Below are 14,142 nucleotides of genomic sequence, written 5' to 3' on the forward strand. Positions count from 1 at the left end.
TTTGCCAAATTTGGGGTCATTCCGTTCAGCGGTTCGGGCTGTAGCTGCGACAACAGATCCTAAGGGAAATTGCATGGGGAAAACGCATTTTGGGACCCCCCTTTTTTCTCGACCCCGCTTGACGAATCACCACGAAACTTTCAGGGTACGAGCAGAGCGGAGCTGGCCAAAAGTTTGGAAAATTTTGCGAGGATTCATCAACCGGCGCCAGACTTATTGGGAATAGAATGTTGCGGATTTCCTATGGAAAATAGGTCCTAACTATAACTATCTACTGGCGGCCGCCAGTAGATAATATATATATATATATATATATATATATATATATATATATACATATATCTTCTTATATATATCTATTACCTACTGGCGGTCGCCAGTAGGTAGTTATAGTTAGGACCACGTTTCCATAGGAAATCCGCAACATTCTATTTGGAATAACTTTTGCGCCGGTCGACGAATCCTCGCAAAATTTTCAAAATAGGTGGGGCGCTATGCTCCGCTCCTTCCCTGAAAGTCTCGGGGGGATTCGTCAAGTGGGGGCTGAGAAAAAAGGGGGGTCCCAAAATGCGTTTTTCCCATGCATTTTTCCATAGGACCTTTAGACACAGCTACAGCCCGAACGGATGAACAGAGTTACTTGAAATTTGGCAGAGAGGTAGTCCTCAGGTCAAGGAAGTGCCTTTTGTAGGTGTGGTGTAAATCTGTTCAGTAGTTCCTGAGAAAATAGCATTTAAATCAATATATATATCTGTGGCAGCTTACGGTGCGCTTACCGTGCGCTTACCGTACGCGTACGGTGACGTGCGCGAGCCCGATTCTGATTGGCTGTTAGATCTTAGTAAACATTCGAATCGGTCGAAACCAGGAAGCGGCGGCCGCCATTTCGTGTGTTTCACTCAGAAAAAAAAAGGGTGAAAACTTGAAAAGGGGGCAAGGAAGAGAGTTACAGACCCCCTAACATTTGAAAGGGGGTCAAAGAAGGACAGAAAAGTACAAAAAAAACATTTATTAATTTTTTTAAAAAATCGCAGGGTACGCGTACGGTAAGTTTACGGTGAGCTTACCGTACGCGTACGGTAGAAAAAAAAAATAAAAAAAGAAATAAAATTCAGATTTAAGTGTTTAGATATTAGGGGGCTCTAAAAAGAGCCGTTGTGTTTATGAAGTGATTTGATTTTTTAGTGGTACCTACAAGTAAGTACCGATGCAGAGTCTAAGGTTCAAGAGGAAGACTCTGTTCCCTTCATCAGTGAAGTGTACACCATCTCCTCTATAAATGTCTTGCATGTAGTAAAGCAAGTTGTTGTGGTAAATGGAACCCATACCATAGTCTCGGAGGAAAGCAGAAACAGATTTGTTGACGTGCTTTCTTGCTTTGTCAATCTGCGGGCAAAAATGATTGGACCAGTTCCATTTTTGCCTTTGGCATATGTTAGAATATACAAAGGCAGTTTTAGGGAAAAGTGAAAACAGTTGTGCAAAGGTCTCCTTCATAAGCATTTCCAGACCTACCCCAGTCAAAGTGCCTAGGTCATTGCCACCACAGTGCACTATTATGAGGTCAGGGTGTTGGATTTGCATGAAGGATTTCACCAATGGCATCAATTGGTGCCACTTTAACCCTCTTTGACCAATCCATTTAATGTCTACATTTGGCAAAGCAAGGTCTCTCACCATACCTGTTTTCTCTGCATACTTTTCATCCAGAAGACATAGCTGTGCCCTACAATCCACACTGTGAACATCTTAAAAGGAGAACTGGATGCACTCAGGAGGTGTCTTTCAGTAGAATGGGAAAAAAAATGAAAGACAGTTTGGAAATGGAGGCATACATATTTTTTTTTTTAAAAGAATTGATTGGCTGTTTCATACCATTCTACACTAAAAACTAGGCTGTATGTATAAATTTATAGAAGCATGTTTTGTATTGGTACAGAAAAATGTGTTATCAAAGAACAGTACTATGGATTTGCTGTTAGGTTTGAAAAGTCAAGCACTCCTGCTCTTTGGAAATGAAACATTGTGTGGTGAACTTCTGACCTAACTCTACACAGCAGTGTTTCAAGAGCTGTTGCTATGGTAGCAGGCAGAAGTCAAGTTGGGGGAAGGGTACTAGGCTGAAGTCAAGTTGGGGGAAGGGTACTTTTGGAAAAGGGTTGGTTTTCAACCAATAAAAATGTGTGATTACATTTGAAAAAAAGGGGGAAGCACTGAGATTTGAAATTAACATGTATATGTGTGGAAAAAGAGAGGGAAACATTGCCATTATCTGGTTCTGCTGAGAGGAGAGAGGTGTACAGAACAGAGATCCTGGCTCTGATAATCTGCTGTTTGAGTGCCACATTTCTTTCACAACTAACTAATTTTAAAGGTGAGTTATGAGTTTGAGAGGGGATGTATATGGTAAAATAAGAAATGAATAATAGAATTGGAATTCCTTTTGTTGAAGTTGTGTTTATCGTTTTGTGTTTTGGGAGAAATTTAAATGTGAGGAACATGTAAAATAATATGGACTATGTTTTCACCATAAAATAAGGTGTATTGTTATAAATGAGGAATACTTTTAGGGTTTGAGGTTCCAGTCAGTAATGCAAATACATTCAGCATCACTAAGGCTGGTTGCCTTTGCTGGAGTGTAGTCAGTCACCCAGGTTACACATGTTTCTGGTCTGAAAAAGCTGTTTGGACATGTGCTTTTTTAAGAATCTGAAAAGTGGATTAAAAATGTGTCAGATTGTAAAAGTACTTATCACTTGCAAAAAAAAAGAGTAGTAAGTGTGCTTTCAAATTGGCAAAGAAATTTCGTTTTCTGAGTAATATGAAACCATGACTCTGTGTGCAAAGAGGAATTATAGACAGAGATTTATTGCGTATTACTCTGGTAATTTTACATTTGCATTAGATGGAAAGGGGGAGCTATTTTTTTCTGCAGAAGCAGACTCTTAGCACACACCCAGCTGCTTATCCTGTGGAATCATGCACAGTATTCACAAGCGAGTGGGGTTTGAGGTTGCAGTCAGTAATGCGAATACATTCAGCATCACTAAGGCTGGTTGCCCTTGCTGGAGTGTAGTCAGTCACCCAGGTTACACATGTTTCTGGTCTGAAAAAGCTGTTTGGACATGTGCTTTTTTAAGAATCTGAAAAGTGGATTAAAAATGTGTCAGATTGTAAAAGTACTTATCACTTGCAAAAAAAAAGAGTAGTAAGTGTGCTTTCAAATTGGCAAAGAAATTTCGTTTTCTCAGTAATATGAAACCATGACTCTGTGTGCAAAGAGGAATTATAGACAGAGATTTATTGCGTATTACTCTGGTAATTTTACATTTGCATTAGATGGAAAGGGGGAGCTATTTTTTTCTGCAGAAGCAGACTCTTAGCACACACCCAGCTGCTTATCCTGTGGAATCATGCACAGTATTCACAAGCGAGTGGGGTTTGAGGTTGCAGTCAGTAATGCGAATACATTCAGCATCACTAAGGCTGGTTGCCCTTGCTGGAGTGTAGTCAGTCACCCAGGTTACACATGTTGCTGGTCTGAAAAAGCTGTTTGGACATGTGCATTTTAAAGAATCTGAAAAGTGGATTAAAAATGTGTCAGATTGTAAAAGTACTTATCACTTGCAAGAAAAAAGAGTAGTAAGTGTGCTTTCAAATTGGCAAAGAAATTTCGTTTTCTGACTAATATGAAACCATGACTCTGTGTGCAAAGAGGAATTATAGACAGAGATTTATTGCGTATTGATCTGGTAATTTTACATTTGCATTAGATGGAAAGGGGGAGCTTTTTTTTTCTGCAGAAGCAGACTCTTAGCACACACCCAGCTGCTTATCCTGTGGAATCATGCACAGTATTCACAAGCGAGTGGGGTTTGAGGTTGCAGTCAGTAATGCGAATACATTCAGCATCACTAAGGCTGGTTGCCCTTGCTGGAGTGTAGTCAGTCACCCAGGTTACACATGTTGCTGGTCTGAAAAAGCTGTTTGGACATGTGCATTTTAAAGAATCTGAAAAGTGGATTAAAAATGTGTCAGATTGTAAAAGTACTTATCACTTGCAAAAAAAAAGAGTAGTAAGTGTGCTTTCAAATTGGCAAATACATTTCGTTTTCTGACTAATATGAAACCATGACTCTGTGTGCAAAGAGGAATTACAGACAGAGATTTATTGCGTATTGATCTGGTAATTTTACAGTTGCATTAGATGGAAAGGGGGAGCTATTTTTTTCTGCAGAAGCAGACTCTTAGCACACACCCAGCTGCTTATCCTGTGGAATCATGCACAGTATTCACAAGCGAGTGGGGTTTGAGGTTGCAGTCAGTAATGCGAATACATTCAGCATCACTAAGGCTGGTTGCCCTTGCTGGAGTGTAGTCAGTCACCCAGGTTACACATGTTTCTGGTCTGAAAAAGCTGTTTGGACATGTGCTTTTTTAAGAATCTGAAAAGTGGATTAAAAATGTGTCAGATTGTAAAAGTACTTATCACTTGCAAAAAAAAAGAGTAGTAAGTGTGCTTTCAAATTGGCAAAGAAATTTCGTTTTCTGAGTAATATGAAACCATGACTCTGTGTGCAAAGAGGAATTATAGACAGAGATTTATTGCGTATTACTCTGGTAATTTTACATTTGCATTAGATGGAAAGGGGGAGCTATTTTTTTCTGCAGAAGCAGACTCTTAGCACACACCCAGCTGCTTATCCTGTGGAATCATGCACAGTATTCACAAGCGAGTGGGGTTTGAGGTTGCAGTCAGTAATGCGAATACATTCAGCATCACTAAGGCTGGTTGCCCTTGCTGGAGTGTAGTCAGTCACCCAGGTTACACATGTTGCTGGTCTAAAAAAGCTGTTTGGACATGTGCATTTTAAAGAATCTGAAAAGTGGATTAAAAATGTGTCAGATTGTAAAAGTACTTATCACTTGCAAGAAAAAAGAGTAGTAAGTGTGCTTTCAAATTGGCAAAGAAATTTCGTTTTCTGACTAATATGAAACCATGACTCTGTGTGCAAAGAGGAATTATAGACAGAGATTTATTGCGTATTGATCTGGTAATTTTACATTTGCATTAGATGGAAAGGGGGAGCTTTTTTTTTCTGCAGAAGCAGACTCTTAGCACACACCCAGCTGCTTATCCTGTGGAATCATGCACAGTATTCACAAGCGAGTGGGGTTTGAGGTTGCAGTCAGTAATGCGAATACATTCAGCATCACTAAGGCTGGTTGCCCTTGCTGGAGTGTAGTCAGTCACCCAGGTTACACATGTTGCTGGTCTGAAAAAGCTGTTTGGACATGTGCATTTTAAAGAATCTGAAAAGTGGATTAAAAATGTGTCAGATTGTAAAAGTACTTATCACTTGCAAAAAAAAAGAGTAGTAAGTGTGCTTTCAAATTGGCAAAGAAATTTCGTTTTCTGACTAATATGAAACCATGACTCTGTGTGCAAAGAGGAATTACAGACAGAGATTTATTGCGTATTGATCTGGTAATTTTACAGTTGCATTAGATGGAAAGGGGGAGCTATTTTTTTCTGCAGAAGCAGACTCTTAGCACACACCCAGCTGCTTATCCTGTGGAATCATGCACAGTATTCACAAGCGAGTGGGGTTTGAGGTTGCAGTCAGTAATGCGAATACATTCAGCATCACTAAGGCTGGTTGCCCTTGCTGGAGTGTAGTCAGTCACCCAGGTTACACATGTTTCTGGTCTGAAAAAGCTGTTTGGACATGTGCTTTTTTAAGAATCTGAAAAGTGGATTAAAAATGTGTCAGATTGTAAAAGTACTTATCACTTGCAAAAAAAAGAGTAGTAAGTGTGCTTTCAAATTGGCAAAGAAATTTCGTTTTCTGAGTAATATGAAACCATGACTCTGTGTGCAAAGAGGAATTATAGACAGAGATTTATTGCGTATTACTCTGGTAATTTTACATTTGCATTAGATGGAAAGGGGGAGCTATTTTTTTCTGCAGAAGCAGACTCTTAGCACACACCCAGCTGCTTATCCTGTGGAATCATGCACAGTATTCACAAGCGAGTGGGGTTTGAGGTTGCAGTCAGTAATGCGAATACATTCAGCATCACTAAGGCTGGTTGCCCTTGCTGGAGTGTAGTCAGTCACCCAGGTTACACATGTTGCTGGTCTAAAAAAGCTGTTTGGACATGTGCATTTTAAAGAATCTGAAAAGTGGATTAAAAATGTGTCAGATTGTAAAGGTACTTATCACTTGCAAAAAAAAAGAGTAGTAAGTGTGCTTTCAAATTGGCAAAGAAATTTCGTTTTCTGACTAATATGAAACCATGACTCTGTGTGCAAAGAGGAATTATAGACAGAGAATTATTGCGTATTGATCTGGTAATTTTACATTTGCATTAGATGGAAAGGGGGAGCTTTTTTTTTCTGCAGAAGCAGACTCTTAGCACACACCCAGCTGCTTATCCTGTGGAATCATGCACAGTATTCACAAGCGAGTGGGGTTTGAGGTTGCAGTCAGTAATGCGAATACATTCAGCATCACTAAGGCTGGTTGCCCTTGCTGGAGTGTAGTCAGTCACCCAGGTTACACATGTTGCTGGTCTGAAAAAGATGTTTGGACATGTGCATTTTAAAGAATCTGAAAAGTGGATTAAAAATGTGTCAGATTGTAAAAGTACTTATCACTTGCAAAAAAAAAGAGTAGTAAGTGTGCTTTCAAATTGGCAAAGAAATTTCGTTTTCTGACTAATATGAAACCATGACTCTGTGTGCAAAGAGGAATTACAGACAGAGATTTATTGCGTATTGATCTGGTAATTTTACAGTTGCATTAGATGGAAAGGGGGAGCTATTTTTTTCTGCAGAAGCAGACTCTTAGCACACACCCAGCTGCTTATCCTGTGGAATCATGCACAGTATTCACAAGCGAGTGGGGTTTGAGGTTGCAGTCAGTAATGCGAATACATTCAGCATCACTAAGGCTGGTTGCCCTTGCTGGAGTGTAGTCAGTCACCCAGGTTACACATGTTGCTGGTCTGAAAAAGCTGTTTGGACATGTGCATTTTAAAGAATCTGAAAAGTGGATTAAAAATGTGTCAGATTGTAAAAGTACTTATCACTTGCAAAAAAAAAGAGTAGTAAGTGTGCTTTCAAATTGGCAAAGAAATTTCGTTTTCTGACTAATATGAAACCATGACTCTGTGTGCAAAGAGGAATTACAGACAAAGATTTATTGCGTATTGATCTGGTAATTTTACAGTTGCATTAGATGGAAAGGGGGAGCTATTTTTTTCTGCAGAAGCAGACTCTTAGCACACACCCAGCTGCTTATCCTGTGGAATCATGCACAGTATTCACAAGCGAGTGGGGTTTGAGGTTGCAGTCAGTAATGTGAATACATTCAGCATCACTAAGGTTGGTTGCCCTTGCTGGAGTGTAGTCAGTCACCCAGGTTACACATGTTGCTGGTCTGAAAAAGCTGTTTGGACATGTGCATTTTAAAGAATCTGAAAAGTGGATTAAAAATGTGTCAGATTGTAAAAGTACTTATCACTTGCAAAAAAAAAGAGTAGTAAGTGTGCTTTCAAATTGGCAAAGAAATTTCGTTTTCTGACTAATATGAAACCATGACTCTGTGTGCAAAGAGGAATTACAGACAGAGATTTATTGCGTATTGATCTGGTAATTTTACAGTTGCATTAGTAGGAAAGGGGGAGCTATTTTTTTCTGCAGAAGCAGACTCTTAGCACACACCCAGCTGCTTATCCTGTGGAATCATGCAAAGTATTCACAAGCGAGTGGGGTTTGAGGTTGCAGTCAGTAATGCGAATACATTCAGCATCACTAAGGCTGGTTGCCCTTGCTGGAGTGTAGTCAGTCACCCAGGTTACACATGTTGCTGGTCTGAAAAAGCTGTTTGGACATGTGCATTTTAAAGAATCTGAAAAGTGGATTAAAAATGTGTCAGATTGTAAAAGTACTTATCACTTGCAAAAAAAAAGAGTAGTAAGTGTGCTTTCAAATTGGCAAAGAAATTTCGTTTTCTGACTAATATGAAACCATGACTCTGTGTGCAAAGAGGAATTACAGACAGATATTTATTGCGTATTGCTCTGGTAATTTTACAGTTGCATTAGTAGGAAAGGGGGAGCTATTTTTTTCTGCAGAAGCAGACTCTTAGCACACACCCAGCTGCTTATCCTGTGGAATCATGCACAGTATTCACAAGCGAGTGGGGTTTGAGGTTGCAGTCAGTAATGCAAATACATTCAGCATCATTAAGGCTGGTTGCCCTTGCTGGAGTGTAGTCAGTCACCCAGGTTACACATGTTTCTGGTCTGAAAAAGCTGTTTGGACATGTGCTTTTTAAAGAATCTGAAAAGTGGATTAAAAATGTGTCAGATTGTAAAAGTACTTATCACTTGCCAAAAAAAAAGAGTAGTAAGTGTGCTTTCAAATTGGCAAAGAAATTTCGTTTTCTGACTAATATGAAACCATGACTCTGTGTGCAAAGAGGAATTACAGACAGAGATTTATTGCGTATTGATCTGGTAATTTTACAGTTGCATTAGATGGAAAGGGGGAGCTATTTTTTTCTGCAGAAGCAGACTCTTAGCACACACCCAGCTACTTATCCTGTGGAATCATGCACAGTATTCACAAGCGAGTGGGGTTTGAGGTTGCAGTCAGTAATGCGAATACATTCAGCATCACTAAGGCTGGTTGTCCTTGCTGGAGTGTAGTCAGTCACCCAGGTTACACATGTTGCTGGTCTGAACAAGCTGTTTGGACATGTGCATTTTAAAGAATCTGAAAAGTGGATTAAAAATGTGTCAGATTGTAAAAGTACATATCACTTGCAAAAAAAAAGAGTAGTAAGTGTGCTTTCAAATTGGAAAAGAAATTTCGTTTTCTGCCTAATTTCAAACCATGACTCTGTGTGCAAAGAGGAATTGTTTTGAGATATTTAATTTGTGAAGGTGTTATTGTGATTTTCACTTGTAGAAAAGGGGTACATAGTATTTTAAGATTTGAAAAGATCATACTATATTTGAAGACAACTGGAGGACCTAAGATAGTTGGAGATGCTCATGTTGGGAAAAAGAGAAAGTCTTCTGGTAAGCAGACAAAAGATTTTTTAAAGAACATCTTCAAAAAAAGGAAAAATGTACAAAATGTCTGTACTAGAAAGAATGTATTAAATAGTAAACAACAGGAAAAAATTGAGCATTTAGTTTATGCAAATATACCTTCGGAAACAAAAAAGATTAACTTAAAAAGAAAAACAGCGTTTAAAGAGATACGTAGAAAAATGTTTCAGAGAAGAGTTATGTCCAATTTGATAAAGGATGTGAAGAAATATAAGCAAAAGGCAAAATTTTATAAGAGAAAAAGAAATTGAAGCCATTGCAGCAAAGGCATTAGAATTAAAAAGGAAACTATTCATTTTAATTTTGAATAGGATGCGTACATTAGATAAAATGGTTAATGTACTGAAATCACAAAGCAAAAGGAAAAGAGTAGTGAAAAGAACAAACTTTTGTAAAGTGTTTTTAGGAGAATGGATGCATAGTTCAAGTAGTGAACCTTTTTTTAATGAAGAGAGTTATTTTCAAAGTAATAGTTTGCTGCATGCAGTTGACACCAGAGGTCGTGCTTATGAAGTGAAAAATGGTTGTATGATGGAGAAGGAGAAAATGGTTCCAAGAGATGAGGTACAAGTGATGGCGGATGAGGCTATGGGGAGACGTCCTAAAGCCCCAGTGTACACTTGGAATTGTAGTAGTATTTGCACTGTGCGTCAGGAATCTATTGATAAATTTCGTGAGTTTCTAAGAGAATATAGTAAAAAGAGTGTAAAACAGAAGATTAAGGTGCTTCAAGGACTAGATCCGTGCAGAGTGAGAGAGAATACTGGTTTGCAGGGTCATTCTCTGGCTTGTCTATCTAGAAAAGTGTGTAAAAGTGTATTTCATCATTTTAGGATGCTGGCTGTTCATCATACTGAAATGAGAAAGTTTGTGAGACGGTTGTATTTTGCTAAAAGTCCAGCAATAAAGTTAGATGAATTGAATAGGGCTCTGTTCCGTGGATCGGTATCAGATGTAGAGAAGGTTACTGATGAAATTCAGTTTTGTTACTTTGGTCCTGAACAAGACAGTGCAGAAAAGGAGACAGTAAATGAGGAAGAAGTGGAAGAGAATGTAGAACCCTCTGTAAGTAAGACATTTAATGATCAAATAACAAAATTTGCAATAATCTCTAATGAAAGACCAAATATTACTTGTATTTGTTGCCGCAGAACTCATTATAGAAAACAAACCAGGAATGTTGATCTCCACAGAAAAAGTGAAAATGAAGATAATTATAAGTGGAAGGATTTTGCCACATATATATTTCTTGAAAATTGTTTTGAATTGGGTGAAGATCAGCGTATTTGTAAATACTGTTACAACAAGTTAGAGGAAAATAGAATGCCAACCAGAGCTGTACATAATAATTTAGAATTGGATGTTATTCCTGCCGAACTTTCTGAATTAAATACATATGAGTCTATACTTATTCAATGTGTTCATCCGTTGCAGACCATAGTACGTATGGAGCCCAAAACTGGTAAATTACCTCCTTCAGATTTACTGAGAGGTTTAAAAGGTAGAGTGGTGTATTTGCCCTTGGATTTGAAAAAAAATATGGAAACTATTGATGCAGATACTTTGGAAACTGAACCATTAGTTATTCTGGTTAATGGTGTACCGACAAAGAATAAGAAGATTTGGCAGGAGCTGGTAGATGTACGGAAAGTACAAAGAGCAAATTTGTATTTGAAAAGAAATAATAAATGGTATGAATCAATTTATATAGAAGAAGAAGAAGAAGATTTACAAGAAGACACAGAAACACCAACTGGACAAATTGAAAAAGTGGACAAGTCAAAGGAAGAAGAAATTTATGAACATTTTAGCATACATCCTCTTCATTCAAAAGAAGTTATGGGAGACAATATTGATCTGTTTCAGATGAAGAAAGCAAAAGGAACTCCCGTGAGTGTATGGGAGGAGAGCTTGGAAGCTCGATGTTTTCCCCAGCTGTTTCCTACAGGAAAAGGAGGACGATACGATGAACGTCCAGAACAGATTCCGGCTTCTGAGTATCGAACTACAAGACTATATGCAGAAGATCCCAGATTTCGACAAAGTATTCCTTATTTGTTCCATCTTTTATTTGAAAGCGACTTGTCTGCATTATCATATGCAGTAAATCACATTTTAAAAAGTGGAGTACATTTACAAAATGTGTCTGCTAAGGATTTTATGGAGAAAGTGCAGCACCGAGATGATCATTTGGAAACACAACTGATCAATCTGATGGCTTGTCAGCGTGGGACAAATGAATATTGGTACCGACGCCATGGTGAATTAAAATGCATGTTACGGAATTTAGGAACACCAACATGGTTCCTTACCCTAAGCTGTGCTGAGTACGCTTGGGATGATTTACTGGATTTTCTACGAGAGGCAAATTCAAACATTAAAAACATCGAATACAAGACAGCAGGAGAACTGTGCTCATTGGATCCGGTTAATGTTTGCAGATATTTCAATCATAGATTTGAGGCTATGATGTCCTTCATCTGCAATAAAAAAAATCCACCTCTTGGAGAAGTAGTGGATTTCTTTTGGAGAAAAGAGTACCAGGCAAGAGGTGCTCCTCATATTCATATGCTGTTGTGGATCAAGGATGCCCCAAAATTTGGAACAGATACTGATGAAGCAGTGTTATCTTTCATTGAAGAATATGCAACATGTGCTATACCAAAAAGCACAGAAGAGAAAAAGTTAAAGGAGCAAGTTTTACGTTTTCAAAGTCATCGGTGTGGAAAATACTGTTGACGGAAATACAAGAGCAAAGATAAATACTACACTAAATGTCGATTTGGATTTCCTAGACCTGTTCTTTCAAATGGAAGAGTAAACAGTTTTATGTCATCTGTGAGACATACTATTACAAGAAAATCACCAAAGAATACCTACAACCTTAAAAGAAAAGAAGAATCAAAAAATATAAATGACTACAACCCAGTCATTTTATCCATGTGGAATGCTAACATGGATATACAGTATGTAGCTGACAATTCCATTGCTGTTGCTCGATATGTAACGTCTTACATTACTAAATCAGAAAAAACTGAATTGAAAGAAATGTGGGAAGAGATTTCTCACGAGAAGACTGTCAGTAAGAAGCTGTACAGTTTCAGTTTAAAGATGTTATCGCATCGAGAAATTGGATCCTACGAATGTTCAGATAGGTTATCTTCTGCAAGTCTCTACTCGAAATCAAGAAGAATAATTTGGGCAAGTTTAGGCCTTGCAGCAATGAGAAATCGGGTACTGAAATCTGTTGGAGAAATTGAATATTTGGCCGAGAATGACCCAGAAAGTACAGATATTTTGAAATCAAACATGTTGGACACATATTATCCCAAGAGAAGTCATCATCTAGAGAACATGTGTCTCTATGAAGTGCTGCAGAACTACATTTATTCACGGAAAGCCACAGAAGACATCAACAATGGAAAATATAAAGTCATTGGTGAGGAAGGATGTTTGGTGAAGCAAACAAAAGGAAGTTTGATAAATCACAGGAAGCTGAGTTGCGACACTACTGACAAAAAGGAATTTTACTACTTGGCTCTTTTACAGCTGTTTAAACCATGGCGTACAGAGGATGAACTACTGGGAGAATTTCAAGGCTATGAAGATTCATTTAATGCTTGCAAAGACACCATACAATGCAGTACATTCACAAATTATGTGCAAATGTTAAATGAAGAAATTGAACAGGAAACTACAATTGCAGCTGAAGTAGCTAGAGACAGTTCTCAAGACAGCCAAAGTTCAGGAACACTCAGTCAAGATCCCCTAGGACAACCAATCGTTGAAAATGAAGCTGCAATAGCCATGAATGAAGTGGAAACGGCTATGAATCAAGCTCAAGAAGAATTTATAGACTTACCAAATTTGGAAAGACAACTGAATGAAGAGCAGCAACAAATTTATGAAGAGATCAGAAACAAAATTGATCACGGATTACTACATGAAAAAAAAGAGTGCTCATGCACATCATTTCATCCAATCAGGATGTATGTAAGCGGACAAGCTGGAACGGGAAAATGTTTCTTAATAAAAGTCATCAGAAGCTACCTACAGCAAAAAACGGACTCAACTTTGTCTTGTGTGGTTACTGCTCCAACTGGGTTAGCAGCATATAACATAAAAGGAATCACCTTACATCGTTTACTAATGTTACCAGTGGAGCATGAGAACAAAATACAATACCACAAGCTAACTGGAGAAGCATGCTTGGAAGTTTCAAGAGTGTTGAAGAAGATGCAAGTTCTCATTATTGATGAGGTGAGCATGGTATCAAACTTAATACTTGCCTTTGTGCATTTACGAATGCAGCAAATTCTAAGGACAGACTATGACATGTTATTTGGTGGAAAACATGTCATAGTTTTTGGGGATCTTCTACAGCTTACTCCAGTTAAAGGACAACCAGTGTTTAATACTGTGACACATGAAGACACAAAGAAGTCATTGGGAAGCATTGGTAATGCAAATATTTGGTCCTTCTTTGAGTACAAGGAACTTACTACTAATATGAGGCAAGCAAACGATGAAGAATATGGAAGTATTCTGAAAGATATCAGAATTGGACTACTCACTGAAGCTGGCACGAAAGCATTACAGAGTCGGTTGCTACATAATTTATTTCCAAAGGAAGAAATAGTTGCAGAGAAGATATACAAGAACATTGCAGAAAAGAAAAGTGTCATCTGCTTAATGCCAACTCTACGTGAATGCTCAATATTCAATGAGGAGCTTTTGAAATTGGAAAAGGAAGATATCAGAAAATTGGAAGCAGTGGACAAAATTCAGGATGGAAGAATTACTATCACATTGACAGGCAAACTGAAAAATAAATTGGATTCACTAGAGAAGAACATTTCCAAAACTGCTGGATTAGAAAAAAATCTATATGTTTGCATGAATTGTAGAGTATTTTTAAGGAGAAATTTGGAAGTTGAAAAAGGTTTAGTTAATGGAGCTATGGGAAGAGTTGTGGGTTTTATTAATTATCAGAAAAAAGATGGAATTGAATGTTTA

Source organism: Triturus cristatus, chromosome 8, assembly GCF_964204655.1.
Source record: "Triturus cristatus chromosome 8, aTriCri1.1, whole genome shotgun sequence".
Lineage (NCBI taxonomy): Eukaryota > Metazoa > Chordata > Amphibia > Caudata > Salamandridae > Triturus > Triturus cristatus.